The following is a 25,075-nucleotide window of genomic DNA, read 5'->3' as shown; positions in this document are numbered from 1 at the left end:
CCCCTATCTGATCACAGGAGATGACAGTTCAGGTCCCCTATCTGATCACAGGAGATGACAGTTCAGGTCACCTATCTGATTACAGGAGATGACAGTTCAGGTCCCCTATCTGATCACAGGAGAAGACAGTTCAGGTCCCCTATCTGATCACAGGGGATGACAGTTCAGGTCCCCTATCTGATCACAGGAGAAGACAGTTCATGTCACCTATCTGATCACAGGAGAAGACAGTTCAGGTCACCTATCTGATTACAGGAGATGACAGTTCAGGTCCCCTATCTGATCACAGGAGAAGACAGTTCAGGTCACCTATCTGATCACAGGAGAAGACAGTTCAGGTCCCCTATCTGATCACAGGAGATGACAGTTCAGGTCCCCTATCTGATCACAGGGGATGACAGTTCAGGTCCCTATCTGATCACAGGAGAAGACAGTTCAGGTCCCCTATCTGATTACAGGAGAAGACAGTTCAGGTCCCCTATCTGATTACAGGAGAAGACAGTTCAGGTCCCCTATCTGATTACAGGAGAAGACAGTTCAGGTCCCCTATCTGATCACAGGAGATGACAGTTCAGGTCCCCTATCTGATTACAGGAGATGACAGTTCAGGTCCCCTATCTGATCACAGGAGAAGACAGTTCAGGTCCCCTATCTGATCACAGGAGATGACAGTTCAGGTCCCCTATCTGATCACAGGAGAAGACAGTTCAGGTCCCCTATCTGATCACAGGGGATGACAGTTCAGGTCCCCTATCTGATCACAGGAGAAGACAGTTCAGGTCACCTATCTGATCACAGGAGAAGACAGTTCAGGTCACCTATCTGATTACAGGAGATGACAGTTCAGGTCCCCTATCTGATCACAGGAGAAGACAGTTCAGGTCACCTATCTGATCACAGGAGAAGACAGTTCAGGTCCCCTATCTGATCACAGGAGATGACAGTTCAGGTCCCCTATCTGATCACAGGAGAAGACAGTTCAGGTCCCCTATCTGATCACAGGAGAAGACAGTTCAGGTCACCTATCTGATCACAGGAGAAGACAGTTCAGGTCCCCTATCTGATCACAGGAGATGACAGTTCAGGTCACCTATCTGATCACAGGGGATGACAGTTCAGGTCCCTATCTGATCACAGGATAAGATAGTTCAGGTCCCTATCTGATTACAGGAGAAGACAGTTCAGGTCCCCTATCTGATCACAGGAGATGACAGTTCAGGTCCCCTATCTGATTACAGGAGATGACAGTTCAGGTCCCCTATCTGATCACAGGAGATGACAGTTCAGGTCACCTATCTGATCACAGGAGAAGACCAGTTCAGGCGTCCTCTCCACTATTGCTAGGAGTCTTAACTGGGGTCATCTTTGTGGATTCCTGGGAATTTCCCTAGCACCAGGTTTCTTTCCCTAACCCCATAAACGGCTCCCTCTATCAAAATACCTCTTTCCTTGCTCTCTCTCTCTGTCCCTCTCCTAACTCAACCACTGTATTTCCTCATGTTCCCCTTCTTCCTTTTTTCTTTCTTCTTTTTTTCTTAAATTTTATTTTGTTTTAGTTTGGACTGGTAAGGGAGATAAGTGATACCAGGAATTCTTTGTGTGAAAGACAGAAAGAATTAATTAAATAAATAAGTAAATAAATGAAATTTCACTCAATTAAAAAAAATAAAGAAGATTGTTACTATCCTCAGGAAAAGCAAAGAGTTCAACTCAAATTCTTAGCCCTGTGTAGCATGGCATTTACACTCACTGTTGGCTCTTCCCCGCTGCAACACAGAGGATTGAGCTCAGAGTGGAGGTATAAATGTATTGGAAAGTGACATGCTTGTCTACAAAAGAATGCTAATGATTCCTAAACTTGATTACTTTCCACCTACCTATACCTAGTCCTAAAGATGCTAAAGTACCAGAAGAAACAACCAGAACTATGGAAAGTGGCTGCCTGTGGCTGACAGGAGGTCTATACAAAGCATCGGCAGGTTTTTAGGCCAAGCTTTAGAACAGTATTTGACTCTGAAAAAATAACTGTAAAAGATACTTTGAAATAAGTGATACTTTGATATAAGTGCAAATATATACAAAAGTGGACATATCCATGTAGAGGGGACAAAGGTCACGGTAGAGCTGTCTCCATTGAGGCCCTTTGTGGCCCTCATTCTGTTTCCTCATGATGGGTGTCAGAACTCCTTCATTGTCCAGTCAAGACCTGGGAAGTCCACGGCCTTCTTTTGACACCACCCTTAGGATCCTTGGGCTGGAGAGATGTGTTCAGATGTGGGTACTTCTGGTGTCTCAGATAAGTTAGGCATGCTCCTTCCCTGAGTCTTTGTGGTATATGTACAACATGAGGAAGCATGGCGTCTGAATCCTAGAGCCTCTCAAGTATTGTGTGTGTATATATGTGTGTTGTTCCCACAGCCTGAAGAAAGGACGAAGGATGTGCAAGACGTGTGAGCAGGGCAGAGCTGAGGACTGGAGAAGGAGCCTCTAGGTCGAGTGTAAGAGGAACTAGTGCTGGTCTTACAACTCTCTAGAGGTAAATCAAAACTTCCAGCACATTGTCGAAATGCTATGTGTGTGAATATAAAAGATAATTAGTAGACCCTTATCCTAGAGCAGAGGGTATAGAGCATCTAGCTTCTAACCAGTAAGGTCCCTGGTTCAAGTCCGGGTGCTCCCTGCTAAGTCTTTTTGTTTTTCCTCTTAGAAACTGTTGCTCATATTCATTTCTGCTTTTCTCTCACTTATTCCAGTTCTTCTGGACCTTTCCTAGGCAGAGCAAATACATAGCTTATAGAAAGAACCCACATCCCAGCAAGGAGCCAACAGAGCACTCACCTGTGAAGTCCCATCCAGGTCACAGTCAGTCACAACTGCTATGACCCAGATAGTCTCCTGAGTGACCCTGAGACTTATTTCAGGAAGTCTAGTCTAGAGGAGTCTGAGGGGTTGTTGTAGTTTGAATAAGAATGACCCACATAGTCTTAAATATTTAAATGCTTGGTCGCAGGGGAGTAACATTATTTGAGAAGGATTGGGAGCTGTGGCCTTGTTGGAGTGGGTGTGGCCTTCTTGGAGAAAGTGTGTCACTGGGGATGGGCTTTGAGGTTTAAATAAGTCCACACCAGACCCAATCTCTTTCTCCCTCCACTCTCTCTGTCTGCAACTCGATGGCAAGTGTCAGAAGTGACAATTACTGGCTTTTTCTCCATCTATATTCAGGAGTAGCTGCAGAGCAGCTAAAGAGACCAAACACAGAGATTGGCTGATGGAGGGGCAAGGACATCAAGGGAGCATGAAGATGGGGTTATGATGATGGATACTGAGTGGGTAAAGAGGGAATGGGAGCTTTGGTGGACAGGAACAGTGATGAGGAGGTGATGTACTCGATGCCAGGATGCCTGCTGTGGAGTGTGTATGCCCATCACAGCCTGGGTGCATATTCTTGTTCTTTGAGTCAGGACTTGTCCAGCCGAAGAGAAACTTCTGGTATTTGCTGCTCCGCCTGGGCTGACCATCTGGTGTGCTCATGCTGTGCTTCTAAGTCCAATAATTATTAGGGAGTGACTTTTTCTATTTATTCCTGAGCTCAGTTAAGCTCCTGCCCCAAACTAAGACATAACTTAGGGGAGAATTAGAAAGAGCAGAGGGAGAAGCTGGCCAACAAAGCTCCCAAATGGAGGTTGTGAGGGAAGAGAAGTCTTCCAAGTTTACTGCCAGTAAAGCTTACTGAAGATGCAGAAGAAGGGACGGAGGGAAAGAGAACAAGAGGGAGAGTGGAGAAAAGAAGTATCCCAGATCTTAGCAAAAGTTTTTCAATTAGATGCCTCAAAATGGCACAAAGAAAAATGAGCTGGAAAGATTTTGTAGAGACACTTTCTGGGTACCAGCATGAGGATGAGGGCTCTATGGAAGAGAAGGACAAAAAGGTAATAATCTGCTGTGAGATAAAATGTGTTTATCATCAAAACTTTCTTAGGATTCATATAAAGTCTGCTCATAGGACAAATGGTGTTAGAATGCAGATAAGATGGTGTTTATTAGACATCCTCAGCAGGACTGATGGTATAGCTTAGGGGTTGAGAACCTGACTATGGATCAAGAGGTCCCTAGTTCAAGTTTCTATACCCCTGTGAGGTTTGCTTTTAGCGCCCTATACACAGACAGTACTTCTTCAGGTTGCGTCATGCCATTTTCCAGGTCAATGGGCACTAATAGAAGGTGACAGGAGAGAAACAGAGACACACTAGGCAGGAAGGACACTAGTCTAATCACCCATTGAGATGAATCAGTGGAATGTTCCAGAACCAGAAATGTGGTTCTAGAACATGATCATGTTACTAAGCCTCATGTGACTTAGGCAGGCTGCCTGTCATAGTCTTTTCCTTCAGGAATACAACATAGAAGTGCAGACTAAAACAAGTGTTTCTACATGCGCCTGAGCTCCAGAATGATCTGATTCTTGTACAGAGTCCCTGATCCCATCTCAAGACTTTCTGCAGGCAGAGACTGGAGCCGACCAAGGCAGAGCTTATATATGCTGCAGGGAGCAGAGTTGGGAATGTAATGTAATGGGGATGTACAGATGTCTATCATGAGCCTGATACCAGGCCTGAAGCGGAAGGCGTTTCCCTGTTGAGTTGCAGTCTGATTTTGGCCCAGTATTTCTCTGCTGCACTCCCATCCCTACCTTTGGGAACAGGAATGTCTGTCTGTTGTATGTGGTGGTTTGAGTGAGAATGGCCCCCACAGGCTCGTAGATTTGAATGCTTGGTCCACAGTTGGTGGAACTGTTTGGGAAGGTTAGCAGGCAGGCCTTGTTGGAGGAGGTGTGTCACTGGGGGTGGGCGTGAGGTTTCAAAAGCCCACACCATTCCCAGTCGGCTCCCGCTCTTTCTCTGCCGTGTGCTCCAGTCATCCCTGCCTGCCTGCTGCCGTGCTTTTCACCCTGATGGCCATGGACTAGCCGATCCTCTGGTACCGTGAGCTCCCAGTTAAATGCTTTCTTTTATAAATTACCTTGGTCATGGTGTGTCTTCACAGCAGCAGAACAGTAATACTGCAGATTGGAAGTATACAACTTCATTTTCTTATCTTTCAGTGACTTGTGGTTGCGAGAGTTCCTTGGTTCTCAGAAGGCACTCTGGACTTCGTGCAGTGCTGAGGTTGTTAGGACTTCAGAGGCTGACTAAAGCTGCTGTGTGCTAGGAGAGGAACCAGGGCTGCAGCGTACAGTTCACAGAGGGCACAGTGATCATCAGATTCGCTAAATTCAGAATCACCATTGAAACACATAGGTGTATCTATGAAGGTGTTTAAAATATAAAGTTGTCATTAGCTTCCAGGAAAGCAAAGGTTCTACTCAAAACCTTTGCCATGCTTAACACCATCTGGGTAATCCATGAATCCTATTACCTAATCATCATGATAGAAACGTTAAAGACAATTTTAAAAAAAGTTGAGGTAGAAATATATTTGAAAAATGAGCCTAGCAGGAGGTACATGGGGAGGTAAATAATTCTTATTTACAGAGTCAGTCAGTTGCTGATTTCAAGGCTGAATTGAGTTAGACAAACCACACAGTAGTGATTTTATTTAGCAGCACACAGACCAGGACATGCAGCCAGATGGAACCATCATAGAAACAGACCAGGATATGCAACCAGAATGGAGCCATCTTAGAAACAGACCAGGGCATGCAGCCAGATGGAATTATCTGAGAGGCAGAAAGTAGATATAAAAAGATGGTTTTCTTGATAAAGCTTAAAAAAATTAACTTCTAAATATACTTGTGCAAGATTCCTTGATAAAAACAAAAGCACATTATCTTAGATACTGTTCTATTGCTGCAAGAAGAAACCATGACCAAGGCGACAGTATAAAAGGAAGCATTTAGTTTGGTGCTTGCTTACAGACAAAGGGTTAATCTGTGAAGAGTGCTGTAGGGAGTGTGATGTCTGTCATGAAGGCACGGTGCTGAGAGCTCACATGAACCATACGCTGCAGGCAGAGAGAGTGATATTGGGCCTGCCTCCGGCTTTTGAAACCTCAAAGCCAACCCCAAGTAACATTCTTCCTCCAACAAGGCCACACCTCCTAATCCTTCCCAAACAGTTTCAATAACTGGGGACCAAGTATTCGAATATTAGAGCCTAGGGGCCACTCTTACTTAAATCACCACACACATGTCAAATTAAAACCATGCATGTCATGGGGATAGATCTGAAAGGCAAGGTAGAGCCTATAGCTTCAGCATTACCTAGTTCTAAAACAGAGGCTCTCGCTATCACCTCCTCTGCTGCCAGAACTCCTTGACCCACTCAGGCCTGAAGACACATCTTCACAGTCTAACCAGCAACCTCCCTCAGGAGCTAACACAGAGATCATCCATGAGCTCAAGAGATGTCTTCACATGCAGGTACCACATATGTTGCAAAACACAAAACAGACAGGGTCTCTTGGCCCCAAGGGCTTGCTGTATTACTGAAGAAACAAGGCATGTAAATTAAAAACCCTTGTAGCTCATGTCCTCCTGTTTCCAGCTGTGCTGTTTCCACAGCTGAGATGTGTGCGTGTGTGTGTGTGTGTGTGTGTGTGTGTGTGTTATGTCATGGTAACAGGGGCCAGAGTTGGAGACACTGGGGATGCTGGTCTTGGCAAATCTTGTGATACAAATAATATAGGAATGTTGGGTGTGACTATGAAGGTGAAACACACTTCTTAAACATCTCTGACAAGGAGGGGGCATAACAAGGAGGTAGCATGAATAATAGGAACCCAGAGATAGATATTAGGGTTCAAGCTGAAGATCAGGAAAACAAAATAGCTAACACCTGGAGAGACCTTTTACCTCTACCAAACCATCACATTTAAAGGACTAGATCCTGTCTCCACAAATCCTCAGACTCCACACTCCACTGAGTTCCTGTCTCTTTCCCTTTATATTCCTCTCTCTGCCAAGCCATATCGTTCCTGTCTCCACCTCCTTAGTGCTGGGATTAAAAATGTGTCATTCCCAAACACTGGGATTAAAGATGTGAACCACCACCACCTGGATCTGTTTCTGGATTGATCTTGTATACACACACAGAACTCTTTTTGCCTCTGTCTCCTGAGTCCTGGGATTAAAGGTGTGTGTCACCACTCACCACTCCCTGGCTCGTGTGGCTGACTAGTGTGGCTGTTTTGCCCTCTGATTTCCAGGCAAGCTTTATTTATTAAAACACATATAATATACCACTATAACTCAGGGGTAGAACATTTGACTGTAGATCAAGAAGTCCCTAGTTCAAATCCAGGTGATCACTATCATGAATTTATTCTTTAGTTTATACCCAAAGAGTTATCACTCAATACTATTTTTCTTCCATTTATTCCACTTAATGGTCTTCAGCAGAGCTGGGAGCTACAGATCATGTGCATGGATGGCAACCTCTCATCTATTCCTATTAGTTCAATTGTCCCCACCCCGCATTCTTATTAAGACTCCTCTCTTCCAACATATATCTGGTTTCTCTGGTTCTGTTGGAGTCTTAAAGACAAGGCAAGGACTATGTTGGAGAATTCTTCTGAATTTTCCAGGCACAGCAGCCATACAGAAAGCTGGTATCCGGGGACCAGAAAGGAGGCCAAACATAAATTTTCTCCCTCTATGACTGTCTGGTGAAAATGTGTTCAGAACTAAGGAAATAAATCCCAGAATCCAACTTTCTGTGGAGTGTGGATGTTATCCATGTGAGCTTCTTCCCTTTCAAGAGCACCCTGCTCACTTGATCCTCACAGGCTAAAGCCCAGCTCAGCTGCTGTACCAGGGAGAGAGGACCCTGCAGTGGTGCTGCTCCAGTGCCAGCCGGGGCCCTGGGAGAACCCTGAGTGACAGCCCACTCTGTCTTCAGGGAAGGAGGAGAGAGTGATGGAGACTCAGGTGGAAGGCAGTTGGCCAGCTGAGGAGCTCACCCAGGATAGCAGGGTGAAATGGGCTCAGGTCTGCAGTCTGCTCCTCTAATTTCCTTGGCTGATGATGCTCATCAAGGATGGACCTAGAGAGCTACAGAGCTGAGGAAGGCATCTCACCAGTCAGGTCTGGCTGCTTCTGGGAAGTAGGTCTCAGAGGATCTGTAATTTAACTTTATAGTCAGAATTTATCACCACATGGATGAAATGTATTAACTGAGCACACTGGTACCAGTGGGGGTATAGCTCAGGGGTAGAGCATTTGACTGCAGATCAAGAGGTCCCTGGTTCAAATCCAGGTGCCCCCTTATTTATGTTGGAATCTGGTTACTGACTTACTGCATTCATCTAAGTCAGAATGCCCATGAGGTTAGAAAGTCTTCGTTACCTGAGGTTTCTGGAATCAGAGCTTCTATGCCCCGTTTACTTACATGGGTTCCATTCTCAGCCACACTATAATCAGCCACTGGCCCAAAGACTGGAACCCCAAAGTGTATCAGACCATTAGACAATGCACACAGCTGACTTCTGAATCCTCTCTACCTTCTTGTTTTCCCCATATGGATTCTTTCTCTCATCCTCACTGGGATAGTGAATTTTATTTGTTAGTTTAATACACTGTCGAATCACCTTGGAAATAAAGTCTCCATGAAGGAAACAGTGTCTAGATTAGGTTGGCCTGTGTCCCTGTCAGTAGGAGTTGTCTTGATGATTAGGTCAACTGATGCCTGAGGACACAGCACTGTTCCCTAGGCAGGGACCCTGGCTAGTGAGAGTGTAGACGTGAGCTCAGCACTAACAAGCATGCGCGTGTTCATTCTTCTCTGCTCTTAAGGGTAGATGGATGTGACTAAAACTTGTAAAGTTCCTGCTGCCTTGACCTCACTGAAATAAATGATTGTATCCTGAAATTGTGAGCTAACAGAAACCCCTTCTTCCCATCCTTTGCCTCTTGCCTCAGCATTTTATCAGAGCAGCAGAAATGTGGCTACAACAAATCTCCTTCCAGTGTCTACTCTTACTGAGCAATGGTCTCAGTGTGGTCCAGAGCTGCCCATGGAGTGAAGAACAGCATTCTGAATGTAAGGATGTGCTGACAGGCTATGATGGGTAGCGGGAGCTCAGAATCTGAGGCTGTGTCAGCATGGACAGACACTACCTGGAGGCAAAGACTCATAGTAAGTTCAGGACGTCAGCAGAGGTTGGCTGAAGCATTTCAGTCACTAAGCCACTAATACCCTCTGCTGAAGGGATGCTGGAACAGTGCTCATTGATTAGGAAGGTGATTTGTGCCTTTCGTAAGTTTGGCAGCATTAGGATGTCACTGAAATGTCCACTGGGCCATCTTATTTGATTCCAAAGTACAGGGCCTACAAGATGCTCACTGCTGGAAAGATAGTGAGTAAAATGGCTGTCGTGAAGATCTGCAGGCATAAAAATCTGTACTTGAACTTACAGAACTGGGAGGCTATTTCAGAGTAAAGCAATGGCTGTGTGAGCCATTTCTCACAGACTGCTTTTGTCACAGAGTCTAGACTTCCCATGAGAACCAACTGGTCATGAAGAGAATTCAGAGGCAATGGCAGATAGCACTTTGCTGTTGGAAAAGTGAAGCTGATTCCGCTCCATGGCAGGAGGTCTCGACTACATCAGTTCAAGGCAGGAAGAGAACCGGGCGTCTTCCAGTTACATACATCCTTGGCTGTGTGACTTGCATACCTTTGTGAAGATGGATTTGATTCAAATGCTACCTAGTCAGTTTTCTTAGATGGAAGCGAGTATCTCAGAAGAAGGAAGACTGTCCCACAGTAGCCCAGCGCCTGCAAAAATGCACCACTGAGCTGCACTGTGACCATGGCTTTTGAAAAATGGAGTAAAATTATTTGAACCCCAAACTCTTCTTTGGGAGCTCTGTTGACAAGCTATGATCTCCACCCCTGCTCCCCACACTCATCAGGTACTAACCAAGGAGAAGGCAGACTCTGTCTTGTTATAGGAATTCAGATTGTGGTTCATGGTTGAGAAGAACCCTTGAGATAAATTAGGGGCCTCTGATGATGGAGAAGGAAACTCATAGCCTTAGTCAGCTTGTTGACTGGAGGTTTCTGTCTTGTCTGGGCCTTATATGGGGAGGCAGTCACATCTTGCTTCTTCTGTGGCTGGGTCACGACTGAGGAATAAGCTTCTTTCCTCTTGTTGCCCCACCTCAATTTCCTACCTGGATACTGACCAATCAGCATTTTATTAAAATAAAATTGACAGGGTGCAAACCATAGTCCCATAACACTTTTCCTCCTTAAAAAAAACCTCTGAATCTAATATCCTTTATTTAGCTTTTCTCCTGACTATTATTCATAACAACTTATAACCAACATTCTAAACAAAGGAAAATATCCATAGTCCATTTTGGGGGAATGTGGGTTTAGTTTTCTAGGCTACTTCCTGCTGGTTAGGGCCGCTGGTAATCTCATGGGGACCTAAAGAAAATTTGAAATTATTATCAAGTCATGACTGGAGTAGGTATCCTCTGAGGCTTGATCATCTCAGGCAGCAGTTTTGAATCTGCTCTGGATGTAGAACTCTGACATCTGGACCATCTGTTCCTACCGAAGTTTTCTCAGGTGGTCTTCCTTGATCAAACCTGATTTTTCGTATCCCTTAATAAATCGACAGCCTCTCATTTCTTATGGAAACAAAAACAAAACCTCTTCTCCAAAGTAACATACCTTTTGACTTCAATTTTGAAGTCAAGGTATTTTCAAAATACCTATCTTTGATTAATTTGGCAGCATTTATAAACAAATATCTTTTAGCAGCTGTTGTTCCTTCCTCAGCATCCAAACAACTCAAAGAGAGCACAATAACATACAGTATCAAGATTCTCTGTGTGTTTTCCATCTTTACGTGGCTTTATTTTAAACTCTATTTCTTTTGTTTTTATTTTTTAATTTTTGGCGTTTTGAGACAGGGTTTCACTGTGTATCTTTGTCATGGAACTCATTCTGTAGACCAGGCTGTCCTTGAACTCACAGAGATCTGCCTGCTTCTGCCTCCCAAGTGTTGGGATTAAAAGTGTGTGCTACCATACCCTAAACTCACAGAGATCCATCTACCTCTGCTTCCCAAGTGTTGGGATTGAAGGTATGTGCCACCACACCCAACTACTCTCTTTTTTTCTTTTTTCTTTTAAGGACTTTATGCTTTTCCCCCCCAAGCCTGCACATATTTTTAAACACACAGTAAACCATTTAGAGGTTTTTTTTTCCGTCTTTGAATCTATATTTACTATATATCTCTCTATTTTTCTGACCACATGAGTCTTTAATTTGCTAATCAATATGGGTAGGATTAAAGTTGTAGCTTTGATGGCTGAGATCCAGCCTTGGGTTCAGAGGTACCGGCCGGAGCCATGTTTATTGCCACAACTCTATGGCATTTCAAGGTCCCTGCCACCATTAAAAAAGCATGCAGTTAGCTTTTCATCAACACCATTTAAGTGTTTTGTGGCAGGACCTCTTAAAAAAGTTTCAGGATTTTGCAGCTAATGCTGAGTCAGGAAGCCTCTCTTAAGTGAGAGTGCTTGCCTCTAGCAAGCAGAGCCCACCCGAGAAAGTGCTGCTATCAAGAAGCCATGCTTTACTCTATTTTTGTTTTCTGTCTAGAATTACTTCCCAAGCCCTCTCAGGCTTTATGTGGATGCAGTTGTCCACGTGGGGTGCCATTTGTTGATTGGAGGTTTTTGTCCTGTCTGACTTATTTGGCGAGGCAGTCACATCAACTCCAGTTGATTCTCCAGATTTTGGCATTGGGGATCTCAGACTGTGGGGGTGAAGCACACCACCTCCTGGGTTCGTGGTTTCTTGTTGGTCTGGTGGGCATCCTATGGCGGCCATTGGCTGTCACCTCTTCTAAATGGTCAAGATCTATTTTTTGTCAGCCATGCTTTAGTATTTTAGGTTTCATTCCATAGAAGAGAGTTCCTACCGAACATCTGAACTGCTCCAGACAGCATTTACTACAGCGCCATCTGTAGGGCTGAGCAGAGCTGGACTGTTCTGGATCTCCAGGATTTACCACAGATAGCTCCACAGCGTGCAGTCTTTGCTGAAGACAAGAAGGCAACAAGAATTTCTCCAGCATGGTGTAGAGGACCTTAGCTATTTCTGCAGAGTGACTAAGATGGTATGAAAGATTATATGAAACAATAATCAAATTATCACAATTGTGTCTAGTGATATGGCACAGCAGTCATTTGGGCGTGCTGTACAAGCCAGTAAATCTGAGTTTGGACACACATGCACACACACACACATTTCCCATAAAAAGAAAGGAGACATGGAGGCACATGTATGTAACCCAAGCACTCCTAAGGGAAGGGAGTTGGAGACAGGAGATTCTGGAGCTCAGGGCCAGTTAGCCTACAGTGTGCATCTCAGTTTCAAGAGATGAAAGGGTCTCTGCTTCAGTTAAAGGAGAAGGTGAGGTCTGACACCCCAGGCTTTTCTCTCTTCCCACATGCTCCATGTGATACACATGCTCTCATGTAAAAACACACACACATCATAAGTGCACATGCACACACACAGGGTCACCAGTGTTGGGAGTCTACAATGCCCCTGTCTCTCTTTAATACTACTTTTCATTTGTGATATGAGTCTGGTTCCCTAGGGCCCTGGAGATGAGAAGTCACATAACATATGGCCTTGGGTGAGAAAGTGCAGGGATGTGATAATGAAGAGAGTCCACGCAGGTACAAGGGCAAAAATCAAGGGCAGAGCAATTGCTTACATGTCAGGCAATCCCTGACTCAAGACTGTGTGTCTGGGCACAGCAGTGTCCTGTGCTGTGCTGCTGAGTCATAGACTCTCTGATTCTCACTGCACAACTGTGAGGACTGAATCAGTTCTTCAGGCTTAGCTTCCTCTGATTCATCCAGGGAGTCCACAGATGGAGACTAAGAGGGAGGAAGAAGAAAGGCTGCATCATTACAGCTCAAGAGACTGTTTCAAGATGAATTGAATAATAATCGTGAACTCCTATGGCTGGGTCATTATGAGGAGTGAGTGTTTGGGCCTGATTATCCAATGTTTCCCACATCTATAGCATGGACATGCTTATAAAAAGTTAATAGGTATAAGCAACCAATGAGTCTGAATCATCGCAGAGTGTCTTAGACATGCAGTGATCCTCAGAGCGTGCTCCCATATAATCTGGTGTAGGGGTTCTCAAGTGGGGACCAGGGACATTTGATCCTGGCCTACCTTACCCTACCTGCTCTGTGTTCTTAGATTTGCAGTACCAAACATCTATTACTTGGATTCAACAAAAAGGGAATGGTTACCCATGACCTGCCATTCAGGTCACTATTGCTCTTCACAGAGTCCACAGCTGGGTAAGACAGATTGCCAAGCACCTTTCAGCTCGACCAAAGCTAGTCAACAGGAACAAGTTGGTTCTTACTCAGTACCAACTTGGCTCCCCACCTCCTCTGACTGATCTGTGTGGTGTCTTCAGCAGGAGGGTTTTCTCAACCGAGAGCAATGGCAATAGCCTGTACCATCCTGGGGATTCTCTGGGACACCAGAGTTTAACTGGAATTGCCCTACACAGGGGACTGTGATCATCTGAGAAACAAAAGATTACCAAATAAAACATACAGTTCCACGTCTGGGATACCTCCCTTTGGGTTTTTCTAAGAGGTGTCCTGGAGCCCCCAAATGTGTTTCTTATTGTCTTCTAGTGTCCAGAACTGCTGTGGAAAGGTTACCTAACATGATGATTTCTTGTCGTGTGTGTATCGCCTGCTCCTTGTTGCCTAGGTTTTTAACATCTTCCCTTTGATCTTATATTTCATTGGCATTTGCAACTGAGTTCAATTTTCATCCATTGAGCTGTGAACTTGCAAAAATCTGATGGAAGTCCATATCTTCCTTTAGGATAAATTTTCTTTTATTTTGTGCTTCCATAATTTTCAGTTTCTGATCATTGTTCTAATGGGGGAAGTGGGTAGATTTAGAGATGTGAGATTTTGGGTCCTTGGATGAGAGTTCTCTTATGTAAGGTTAAGTCATCCTCACATAAGACATCAAATTACTGTGTATTATGAAGCCCAGAGGGGGAGGCTCTGGACTTTCAAGAAACTTCAACTCATGAAGACCTCCTAGCTACACCGAGGTTCTCGCCAAGGTGAATCTGATAGGTTAATTACCAAAATCATATTTAAGGAAGGGGGCACCTGGATTTGAACCAGGGACCTCTTGATCTGCAGTCAAATGCTCTACCCCTGAGCTATACCCCCACTTATAGGTAAAGTAGCCTCTCATTAGCACCTCTTCATCCTTGGAACCACGCCCAGTATTTTTATATATTCATGATCTACTGATTATTCCTAATGATCTTGACATGGCAAGATTTTTCTATTTAAGTCAGCCTCCACTTCTCCTCTCTAACCTTTGTCAGACCATCTCAATGCCCTCTCTCTCAGGTGTGCTAAAGACATCAGGTTTGGCCCTGGAAAGGACACTTAACTGTGGTGTTTTCTTAAGTTCACATTTAGTTTCCTTAGGTGGCCAAGACAAGAATTAACGGCTCTGGGTCTTCAATGGCCCAAACATTTTCCCCAGAGAGAACTTTATCTGTCCTCCAAGATATCAGAAGTGTGATCTTTATGTTACGCCATCATTTATTCATTCAACAAACATTCATGCAGCTTCTAATATTCTATTCACTTTCAGCCATGTTAAGGACACAAAGAGATGTCAGTCATTTTCCTTTTCCTCAGAGTCTTAGTGTAAATAGGAGACAAATTAATGGATCCAAGTCTTCACTCAGAAGAAGCAGGAGTCAATGCATAGGCTAAGGGGGGAGTAGCATGTAAGAAGCACCCTTTCTGCAGACTCTGGAGGGACACTCCAAGGGCTTGACTCTGAAAAGTCGCCAGAAGAACAATCCTGCACCTCAACTTCATAGGATTCCTCTGTGTTGATATCCTGAATTGACTGAGTCATACAGAGCCTTGGAGGCCAGCGTGTGCCACAACATGAGTGTGACCTGGATGGGCCTCACTGAGAATTCTGTACTAGCTTCTCTCAGAGAAGAGACAGGGTTCAGTCCTGAGCAGAACACAGAGCACAGGGGAATACAGTATATTTGTCAACTCTCTTTTAACAAATACTTCAGATTTGGTTTCTTATATCTAAAAGAGACACCTAGAAAGGGGGCACCCGGATTTGAACCGGGGACCTCTTGATCTGCAGTCAAATGCTCTACCCCTGAGCTATGCCCCCCATCTGCTATGTGTATATCTAATAAACATCTCTGAACCTGTATAGTCTTTCCCTGACATGTGTACTTGCTAGTACTCTGTTCTCATCTGTTTATTTCTGTGAGGCCCAGCCCTGTGCCAACTGCACACCTGTCTGCCACCTCCTCATGCCAGCGCCTTCCTATCCTAGTTCACAGCTGCGACAGAAGCACCAATGCATGGAAGCCTGCATTCAGATCTTCCACTCACCCACCTGTAAAGCAAATTTCAAAGGGTTGGGTCTTAAACAATTGATGGCTTATCTTATGAGGGAGAGAAAACCATTTTCTTTAAGGGTGTGGCTTGTGATATGTCAACAGTATTCCAGTGGATGACTCCACACCCAGAAGCCTGGGATAGCACAGATCGAAGGACATTAGCTGGGGTGCAGATGTAGGATGCATCTGGAAAGAGGAGTTAAGGAGTTGAGGGTAGATATGATCAGAATACACTGAATGAAATTCTCCAAGGATTAATGAAAGCATTTTAAAGAGACAGTGTCCTCAGCAATAGGGTCTTGCTACCACCTTTGGAAGAACAACCAATAATAGTCTTGGGAGTAGCTTGTATCGTTTTTTTGCAGGGGGATTCCATGGGATCCTTTTGACCACCAGTTTAACAAGATATAACCCATTCCTGGCTCTGGATGTTTTATTTAATGACATTTAAATCCCTCTCCTATAGGCATTTTTTTTTATTTTAGGAAGCTTCTGAAGTAGTTGGTTTCTATTTAGTTTTAAAAGACCAGTGTTAATTGTCCCTCCCATTGTCCTTCCCTTACCCTTATCTCTCATCCTCCTCCCTATTTAAATCTTGCTTTTTCAGTTTCCCCTTTATCTCCCCATAAGACTCTATTCTGTTTTCCATTCTTTTGATGATACTTTCCTCCCCTTTGGTTTCTTAATAGGTACCTAATCTCAGTGGTTATTTAGATCGTAATCCACTGATCAAATGGTTGAAAGTCTACATCCACATATAAGTGAAATCATGAAATATTTGCCTGTTGGGTTCTTTGAACCTCACTTGGGATGATGTTTTCTAGCTCCATCTTTTTCCTGAGATTTTCAAAATTACATTTTTATTAGAAGCTGAATAATATTTCATTTTGTAAAAGTACCACTTTTTCTCACTCCATTGGTAGATATCTAAGGCTGTTCCCAATTTCTGACTAGTATGAATAGAACAACAATGAAAATGGATGGGCAGGTACATCTCTTGTAAGATGGAGAGTTCTTTGGGTAGATACCTCTGGTGATTTGAATGAAAATGGCCCCTAAAGTGAATGACACTATTAGGAGATATGGCCTTGTTAGAGGAAGTTTCTCACTGTGGAGTAGGCTTTGAGGTCTCATATATGTTCAAGCCATGCCCAGTGAGACTGACCACTTCCTGTTTCCTATGAATCAAGATGTAAGAACTCTCAGCTACCTCTCCAGCACTGTGTTTGCCTTCACACTGCCATGTCCCACCATGATGATGTTGAACTGAACCTCTGAGTCTTTTTTTTTTTTTTTTTTTTTTTTTTTTTTACAAAAATTGCCATGTTTCTGGTGTCTCTTCACAACTAAGACAGAGTTGGTACCAGGAGTGGAGTATTTTTTCAATGTTTTTTTGTTATTGCTGTTGTTCCTCTTATTGTTTTTTGTTTTTGTTTGGCAGTAGTATGGACTTTGAGTTAGGAAAGCAGAGGAATGCTTTAAGCATTGCTCAATGGGCCATACTAGAAGGAGAGAGGCAGTGGTGCTAAGAACTATTTGAACGGTGGGGGCCTGACTCAAGAGTTTTCAGAGGAGGAGAATATTAATATGTGGCCTAAAGACTGGCCTTATTATATTTTGGTGTAGAATGTGACTGCTTTTGCCTTTGTCTAAAGAATCTGTCTGAGGCTGAAGCAAAGAGTTTTGGATTAATTCCATTGTCAGAGGAAATCTCAGAACAGCCTAATATAGACTCTGTTGTGTGGTCATTTGTGTTTCCTCTGATAAAGATTTATAATGGAAAGGAGTAAAGCTGAACAAATAAAAATACAAAATGTACAGATTGAAGAAAGAGGCACTAGGAAGTAGAATGGAGATAAATCATTTGTTCAAGGAAATAAACAGATTAAGAAATGAAATAAAGGGAGTGCTGACCTCAGGGCAAAGTCCCACCTAGCTAAGAGTCAAACTTGTGAAAAGGAATTAAAGAGAAACTAAAAACTGGGTGTGGTAGTGCATGCCTTTAATCCCAGTACACCAAAGGCAGAGGCTGGCAGATCTCTGAGTTTGAGGCCAGCCTGGTCTACAGAGCAAGTTCAAGGACAGCCGAGTTTAGGCAATGAAGGGAACCAGGGAGAAACAGAAAGCTGGTGAAGATGTAACTGGTCAAAGGAGCCGTGTTCCCCTCCAGCAAGCAGTAGAGCTTGGCAACTTCAGCCACGCAGCTCTGGCTTTAGAGTACAGGTAGAAGAGCGGCCTAACGGAACCTTCCTCCACGACTAAAGACCACTGAGACCATGTGTGTGTTGGGGTGGCCTTGAATCAAGGCCTAGAAATGAAGTTGTGAAGTTGAAGCCTGATTGGCTTGGAGACTCCAAGAAATTGGAGATGACAGATCTGTAAAATACCTGCCAGGGAAAGCTGCTAACAGAGTGTGGAACCAGCTCAAGAGAAAGAAGTGCCCCGTCAACGAAGCAGAAAGGAGTTGGAGATCTGAAGAGTATTTTGACATCAGACATGGAGATGCAGAGTTTGGCGTTTGTCCAGCTTGCTTTGATCCAGTATTTCCTTGCTATACTCCCTTCTCTGTGTTTTAGAACAGTGATGTATTGTTGGTCATCTATTCTTTTTACTCGTTTGACTTTGGGAGTGCCCTTTGCTCTTGGGGACCCACCACCCATCTCCCAAATAAGTCACATACATGGAAGGTTATTCTTTCTTATAATTGCCAAGCCTTAGCTTGGCTTTTTCTAGCCAGCTTTTCTTATCTTAAATTATCCTGTCTATTTTTTGCCTCTGGGCATTTATCTTTCTCTATTTCTGTATACCCTTATTTATATCTTTCTCCTTGGCTTGCTGTGTAGCTAGGTGATTGGCCCTTGATGTACTCTTCTCCTTGTCTATCTGGCTCCTTCCCTCCTCCCAGATTTTTTCTTTTATTTATTCTGTCTTCCTGCAAGCTCCAACAATCCTTTCTCCTGCCTCACAATTGGTCATTTGCTCTTTACTAGACCATCAGGTGTTTTAGACAGGCAAAGTATCACAGCTTCACAGAGATAAACAAATGCAATGTAAAAGAATGCAACACATCTTTGCATCATTAAAAAATTTTCCACAGCACAAACAAATGTAACGTATCTTAAAATTATATTCTACAACACCAATGTGTATCCTGTGCCATTATATATTGGAAGTACAAGATTTGATATTTTTAATTTTGATTTTATGGATGATTATAGTTAATAGAACGCATTAATCTCAGAAGAGACTTTGACTTTGGACTTTTAAACACTGTTGAGACTGTAATAAACTATGAGACTTTTGAAGTTGGACTGAATGCAAATTTGCATTGTGATATGGATGCAAGCCTTTGGGGGCTAGGGGGTGGAATATGGTGGTTTGAAAGCGAATGGTCCCCAAAGAGAATGGAACTATTAGGAGGTGTGGCCTCATTGGCTTAGGTATGGACTTCTTGGAGGAAATGTCTCACTGTGGACATGGGCTTTAAAGAATTCATTATGATGAAGCCTTGTGCAGTGAGACAGACCAATTCCTGTTGTCTGTAAGTCAAGATGTAAGAACTTGACAGACAGGGGTGGCACACATCTTTAATTCTAATACTCAGGAGCCCTAGTAACATGGATCTCTGAGTTCAAGGGAAGCCTGGTCTACAGAGTGAGTTATAGAACAGCCAGGGTTACACAAAGAGACCTGTCTCAAAACAAAACAATGTTAATAACTCTAAGCTACCTGTCCAGCACCATGTTTGTCTATATGCCACACATCTTATCATCCTGCCATGATGATAATGGACTGAACCTCTGAACTCCAAGTGAACTGCCACAATGAAATGTTCTCCTTCATAAGAGTTGCCATGGTCATGGTGTCTCTCCACAGCAAAGGAAACCCTACTGCTGTGGGATACTGTGGGACACTGCTCTTGGACACTGTAAAGATTTGTCATTCATATTGGTTTAATAAAATGCTGATTGGTCAGTAGCCAGACAGAAAGTATAGGTAGTGCAATCAGACAGGGAGAATACTGGGAAGAGGAAAGGCAGAGAGTCTGTCACCAGTCAGATGCAGAGGAAATAAGATGCGAATGCTACACTGAGAAAAGGTACCAAGTCACATGGTAGTCGTGGACAAGAATTATGGGTTAATTTAAAGTGTAAGAACTAGTTAATAATAATCCTGAGCTAATAGGCAAAATAGTTTATAATTAATATAAGACTCTGTCTTTCTTTGGGACTGGACAACTCTGGGACCATGCAGGACAGAAACTTCCATCTACACCCTACCTAAGAAAATACCCAAATATTGTATAGCTCAATCTTCAGGTAGATCAAGTATGAAAAAAAACCACTTATGTCATAAAATAGAGTTGCTAATATGGTATTCAACTTCTTCATACATACTGATAGAAATTCATGATGCTGAAAGGTACTCTGCACACTATCTTAGAAGATATAATCTATATAAAACCCTGTGACCTACAACTGTCATTTGCCCACAAAACATACTCGTCCAATTCTGACACAAATATGGGAATAACAAATTTTTAATAATTGACTTTAAGGTCCACTCCATGACACAGAATCCATATCTGACACTGTTATAGTGGCCATGAAACTGAGACTGTCTAGGTCATGGGCCTTAGGAGACAACCTACTGCCATTATACTGCTAAGGAACATAGCAATAACACACCTCCTAATGGCATACTGCTATACCCATAGATCAGTGCTTCGTTCAATCCCCACCATGGAGCTTCTCTTTGCAGTGGATGGAAATTAGCACAGAGACCCACAGCTGAGCAATGTACAGAGAGTGAGAGGCTTTGGAGCACGCAGTCCTAAATTGGATGCCTTCATCAACCTGCTCAACTCAAGAGTCAGTGTTCAATGCTGAGGAGGAGGCAGAGAGATGGCAAGAGCCAAAGGTGATGGATGACTCCAAGGGAACAGTCATCCACATTGTTTTGCCCTCTTGATTCTTTCCACTGTAGATCTACTTAAGAGTGATCAGTAATAACCACGTGACAGTCAACATTAAATTGTCCTGGAATCTCCTCTGCCAGCAACATTAGTCCAAGACTCTTCCCTTTAGCCTCTGGCAGATTTTTACTTAAGGGCAACAAGCAACCACATTCTTTGCTAATTTATGATGATAATGCTAATATTTTTCACTTCTGAAATTTTTTAAGCTGGACCTCAACAACCACATTGTTCTGAGTACTACTGTTTTCCAAACTCCTATTATTACCTTGGCCAGTTAAGCCACACTTAAAATATTTAACTGATTTTCAAACCCAAATTCCTAACATCTTCCATATTCTTTCCATGAAGCAATATGGTTGGATCTGTCATAGCAATAACCCTGGCCCTGATATCAATTTTGCACATACTATTCTGTGTTGCTGTAGTGTTGTATATTTAGTTACTACACAGTTCTATTGTCATGAAGACATACCATGACCAAGGCAACTTATAAAGAAAACATTTAATTGGAGACAACTTTCAATATCTGGGGTTAGTCCATGATCATCATGGTGGGAAGCATGGTGGGCAGGCAAGGCACTGGAGCAATAACTAACAGTTTACATCTGATCTACAAGCAGAAGGCAGAGAGTAAGACTGTGCCTGATATGGGATTCTGAGACCACAAAGCCCCTCCTTGTGGACAGCTCCACCAGTATGGTCACACCTCCTAATCTTTCCTAAACAGTTCACCAACTGGGGACCAAACATTCAGATATATGAACCTATGGGGTTTGTTATCATTGAAACTACCACATTATTTATGAAAAAATATTTAAATTATGTGTCCTGACCATCAGGATAGTATGTGAGAAGAGTTGTAGGTCTTATCAGTCATCAAGAGGCTAGAACTTTTACTTCTATTCACCTCTCACATGAGTAGTTTGTTAAGAAACACTGAAGAAGTTGGCATGTGGGAGAGAGACTTGTACAGAGAAGAGATGGTGGAACAGAAGAACGTCATGGTGAAGATGAAGGAAGTCACAGGGCATTGACCGTGCAGCAGATTTTGGGGGCAGCTGGAACAAAAGGAGCAGGAGTCCAGGTCACTCCTGGAAAACAGAAGGGAGAAATATTCATCAGACAGTAGAAACATTTCCATGCATGGGAAATTATTCTGAAAAGTATTTGGAAGAGAACTCAACGTTTGTGAAAGATGTAGATGTTTAAAGAAAATGAAACAGTTTAAACATAAGGTTGACATTAACATCAGAATAAATAAAAGTTCTACCAAATGTCTTCGTGCTGTTTAGACTGATGCACTTCAACCACACACAGTGTTAACAGATTATCATGATAAAAACATAGAAGCACATCCAACTAAAACTTGGAACAGGCAAGTAATGGGAAATTGAGAATGGAAGAAGGCATGGAAGTTATAATCCTCATCAACAAGCCAGTCAGTTACTGATGTATAGTCCTGTTAAATAGGACATCCATGTTGTACGTAGTTTACATAAGTGCACAGGCAGAGGAGAAGAGGTGGCTAAGCCTTTGGAGAATGGCTCCCTTTGGGTGACAGGAGCAATAAGAAGAGGACTCGGGTATGTGTGTGTTTTCTTCTTAATAATCTTTTAAAATATTATCAAGTTTTTAAAATAATTGAATTGTGCCATATTTGTTGATTAAAACTCATAGCAATGAGTTTGTGTAATGGCGGTAGATCTGAAGGACAGGTAGGGTCCACAGCTTCATCATCCCCTGACCCTCTGTCCTCCTGCTCGGCTGTCGGATCTCCTGGATGACCCACTCAGGCCTCAAGAGACATCTTCACCATCTCCCCAGGAGCCACCCTCAGGGCTAACACACAGATCATCCATGGAATGGAGAGATGTCTTCACAGGCAGGTACCACATAGTTCCCCAGAGAAGTTAGGCAGGGTCTCTTCACACTGAGGGCTTGTGTTTAACTGAAGAAGTCAGACATGTAAATCTGAAGTCCTTTGGAGTAGCTTATGTCCACCTGTCTCCAGATGTGTTGCTTCTACAGGCTCAGAGGTGTGTGTATGGGGGGAATGCTGACAAGAGAACATGAGGCAAACTTGGAAATGCTGGGGACTGTAGAGGGACTTGTCTGGGCTGAGTCTGGTGAGGCAACAGTGCTGGTCTTGTCAGAGCCAGATGCTGGTGGTACATACCTTTTTATTACCTTTGTGAACTCAGAGGCATGCAGATGTCTGTGTTTTCCAGGCCAGCCTGGTCTATAAAGGGAGTATGAATTCGAGGTCAGCAGGCTCTACAGAGTAAGTTCCAGGACAGTCAATGCTACACAAGGAAACCTTGTCGCAAGAGAAAAAAAAAGGAGTTGAGTGGAAACTTAGCAGCAAGTTTTCAGAGTGCTGAGTGTGAATATAAAGGCCAAAAGACACTTACTTATATATCTTACAGGGGGGAGGGACCCTGGGGTGGTGCTGCTCCAGTGCCAGCCGGGGCCCTGGGAACCCTGAGTGACAGCCCACTCTGTCTTCAGGGAAGGAGGAGAGGGTGATGGAGGCCCAGGTGGAAGGCAGTTGGCCAGCTGAGGAGCTCACCCAGGACAGCAGGGTGAAATGGGCTCAGGTCACAGACTGCTCCTCTAATTTCCTTGACTGATGATGCTCATCAAGGGTGGACCTAGAGAGCTACAGAGCCGAGGAAGGCATCTCACCAGTCAGGTCTGGCTGCTTCTGGGAAGTAGGTCTGAGAAGATCTGTAATTTAACTTTATAGTCAGAATTTATCACCACACAGATGAAATGTATTAACTGGGCACACTGGTACCAGTGGGGGTATAGCTCAGGGGTAGAGCATTTGACTGCAGATCAAGAGGTCCCTGGTTCAAATCCAGGTGCCCCCTTATTTATGTTGGAATCTGGTTACTGACTTACTGCATTCATCTAAGTCAGAATGCCCATGAGGTTGGAAAGTCTTCATTACCTGAGGTTTCTGGAATCAGAGCTTCTATGCCCCGTTTACTTACATGGGTTCCATTCTCAGCCACACTATAATCAGCCACTGGCCCAAAGACTGGAACCCCAAAGTGTATCAGACCATTAGACAATGCACACAGCTGACCTCTGAATCCTTTCTACCTTCTTGTTTTCCCCATCTGGATTCTTTCTCTCATCCTCACTGAGATAGTGAATTTTATTTGTTAGTTTAATACACTGTCGAATCACCTTGGAAATAAAGTCTCCACAAAGGATACAGTGTCTAGATCAGGTTGGCCTGTGTCCCTGTCAGTAGGGATTGTCTTGATGATTAAGTCAACTGATACATGAGGACACAGCACTGTTCCCTAGGCAGGGACCCTGGCCAGTGTGAGTGTAGACGTGAGCTCAGCACTAACGAGCATGCGCGCGTTCACTTTCTCTGCTGCTAATGGTACTTGCGATGTGACTAACTGTGTAAAGTTCCTGCTCTCTTGACATCTCTGAAATAAGGTACTATAATTGTGAGCAAACATAAATCCTTTCTTCCCATCCCTTGACTCTTGCCACAACATTTTATCAGAGCAGCAGAAATGAGGCTTGTACAAATCTCTCTCTCCAGTGTCCCCTCTTACTGAGCAATGGTCTGAGTGTGGTCCAGAGCTGCCCATCAGGTGAAAAACAGCATTCTGAATTTAAGGTTGTGCTGACAGGCTATGATGGGTAGCGGGAGCTCAGAATCTGAGGCTGTGCCAGCATGGACAGACACTACCTGGAGGCAAAGACTCATAGTAGGAACAGGGCATCAGCAGAGGTTGTCTGAACCTCTTCGGTCACTAAGTCACTAATGTCATCTGTTGAAGAGATGCCAGCAGAGCAGGGCTATCTGATTAGGAAGGCGATTTGTTCCTTTTGTAAGTTGGGCAACATTAGGATGTCACCAAAATGTCTACTGGGTTGTCTTGTTTGATTCCAAAGTACAGAACCTGCTGGATGTTCACTGCTGGAAAGATAGTGAGTAAAATGGCTGTTGTGAAGACCCACAGGCACAAAAATACATACTTGAACTTACAGAACTGGGAGACTATTTCAGAGTAAAGCAATGACTGTGTGAGCCATTTCTCACAGGCTGCTTTTGCCACAGAGTCTGGACTTCCCATGAGAACCGACTGGTCATGAAGAGAATTCAGAGGCAATGGCAGATAGCACTTTGCTGTTGGAAAAGTGAAGCTGATACCTCTCCATGGCAGGAGGCCTCGACTACATCAGTTCAAGGCAGGAAGAGAACCGGGCGTCTTCCAGTTACATACATCCTTGGCTGTGTGGCTTGCATACCCTTGTGAAGATGGATTTGAGTCAAGTGCTACCTAGTCAATTCTGTTAGATGGAAGCGAGCATCTCAGAAGAAGGAAGACTGTCCCACAGTAGCCCAGCGCCTGCAAAAATGCACCACTGAGCTGCACTGTGACCGTGGCTTTTGAAAAATGGGGTGAAATTATTTGAGCCCCACATATTTCTTTGGGAGCTCTGTTGACAATACATGATCCCCACATATATATCTGCCATATGAAGAAGCCAGATGTGGAGGCACATGTATGTAATGCATGCACTCCTAAGGAAATATGCGGGTTGGAATTAGGAACATTTGAAGGAACTCATAGCCAGTTAACATGGAGT

General features: G+C 43.7%; 1 protein-coding gene and 1 non-coding gene across 3 annotated transcripts in view; one reads left to right on the top strand and one right to left on the bottom strand.

Annotated features, from left to right (window-relative positions):
• The window catches only part of LOC146889575 (uncharacterized), a 43,800-nt gene extending 27,064 nt beyond the window's left edge, over positions 1–16,736 (top strand). For both annotated transcript variants that reach the window (XM_087901663.1, XM_087901662.1), the window contains exons 2-4: positions 2,419–2,536; positions 8,915–9,035; positions 9,482–16,736. The gene's annotated coding sequence lies outside the window, so the exon portion shown is untranslated. The remainder of the gene's footprint in view (positions 1–2,418; positions 2,537–8,914; positions 9,036–9,481) is intronic.
• On the bottom strand, positions 15,168–15,239 carry Trnac-gca (transfer RNA cysteine (anticodon GCA)). The gene has a single exon. It is a non-coding gene; the product is annotated as a tRNA-Cys (tRNA).
• Positions 16,737–25,075: the final 8,339 nt, after the last annotated feature.

Source organism: Myodes glareolus, chromosome 25, assembly GCF_982192425.1.
Source record: "Myodes glareolus chromosome 25, mMyoGla1.1, whole genome shotgun sequence".
NCBI lineage: Eukaryota > Metazoa > Chordata > Mammalia > Rodentia > Cricetidae > Myodes > Myodes glareolus.
Note: the sequence above shows the minus strand (reverse complement) of the source record. Positions and strands in the feature narration are given on the sequence as shown.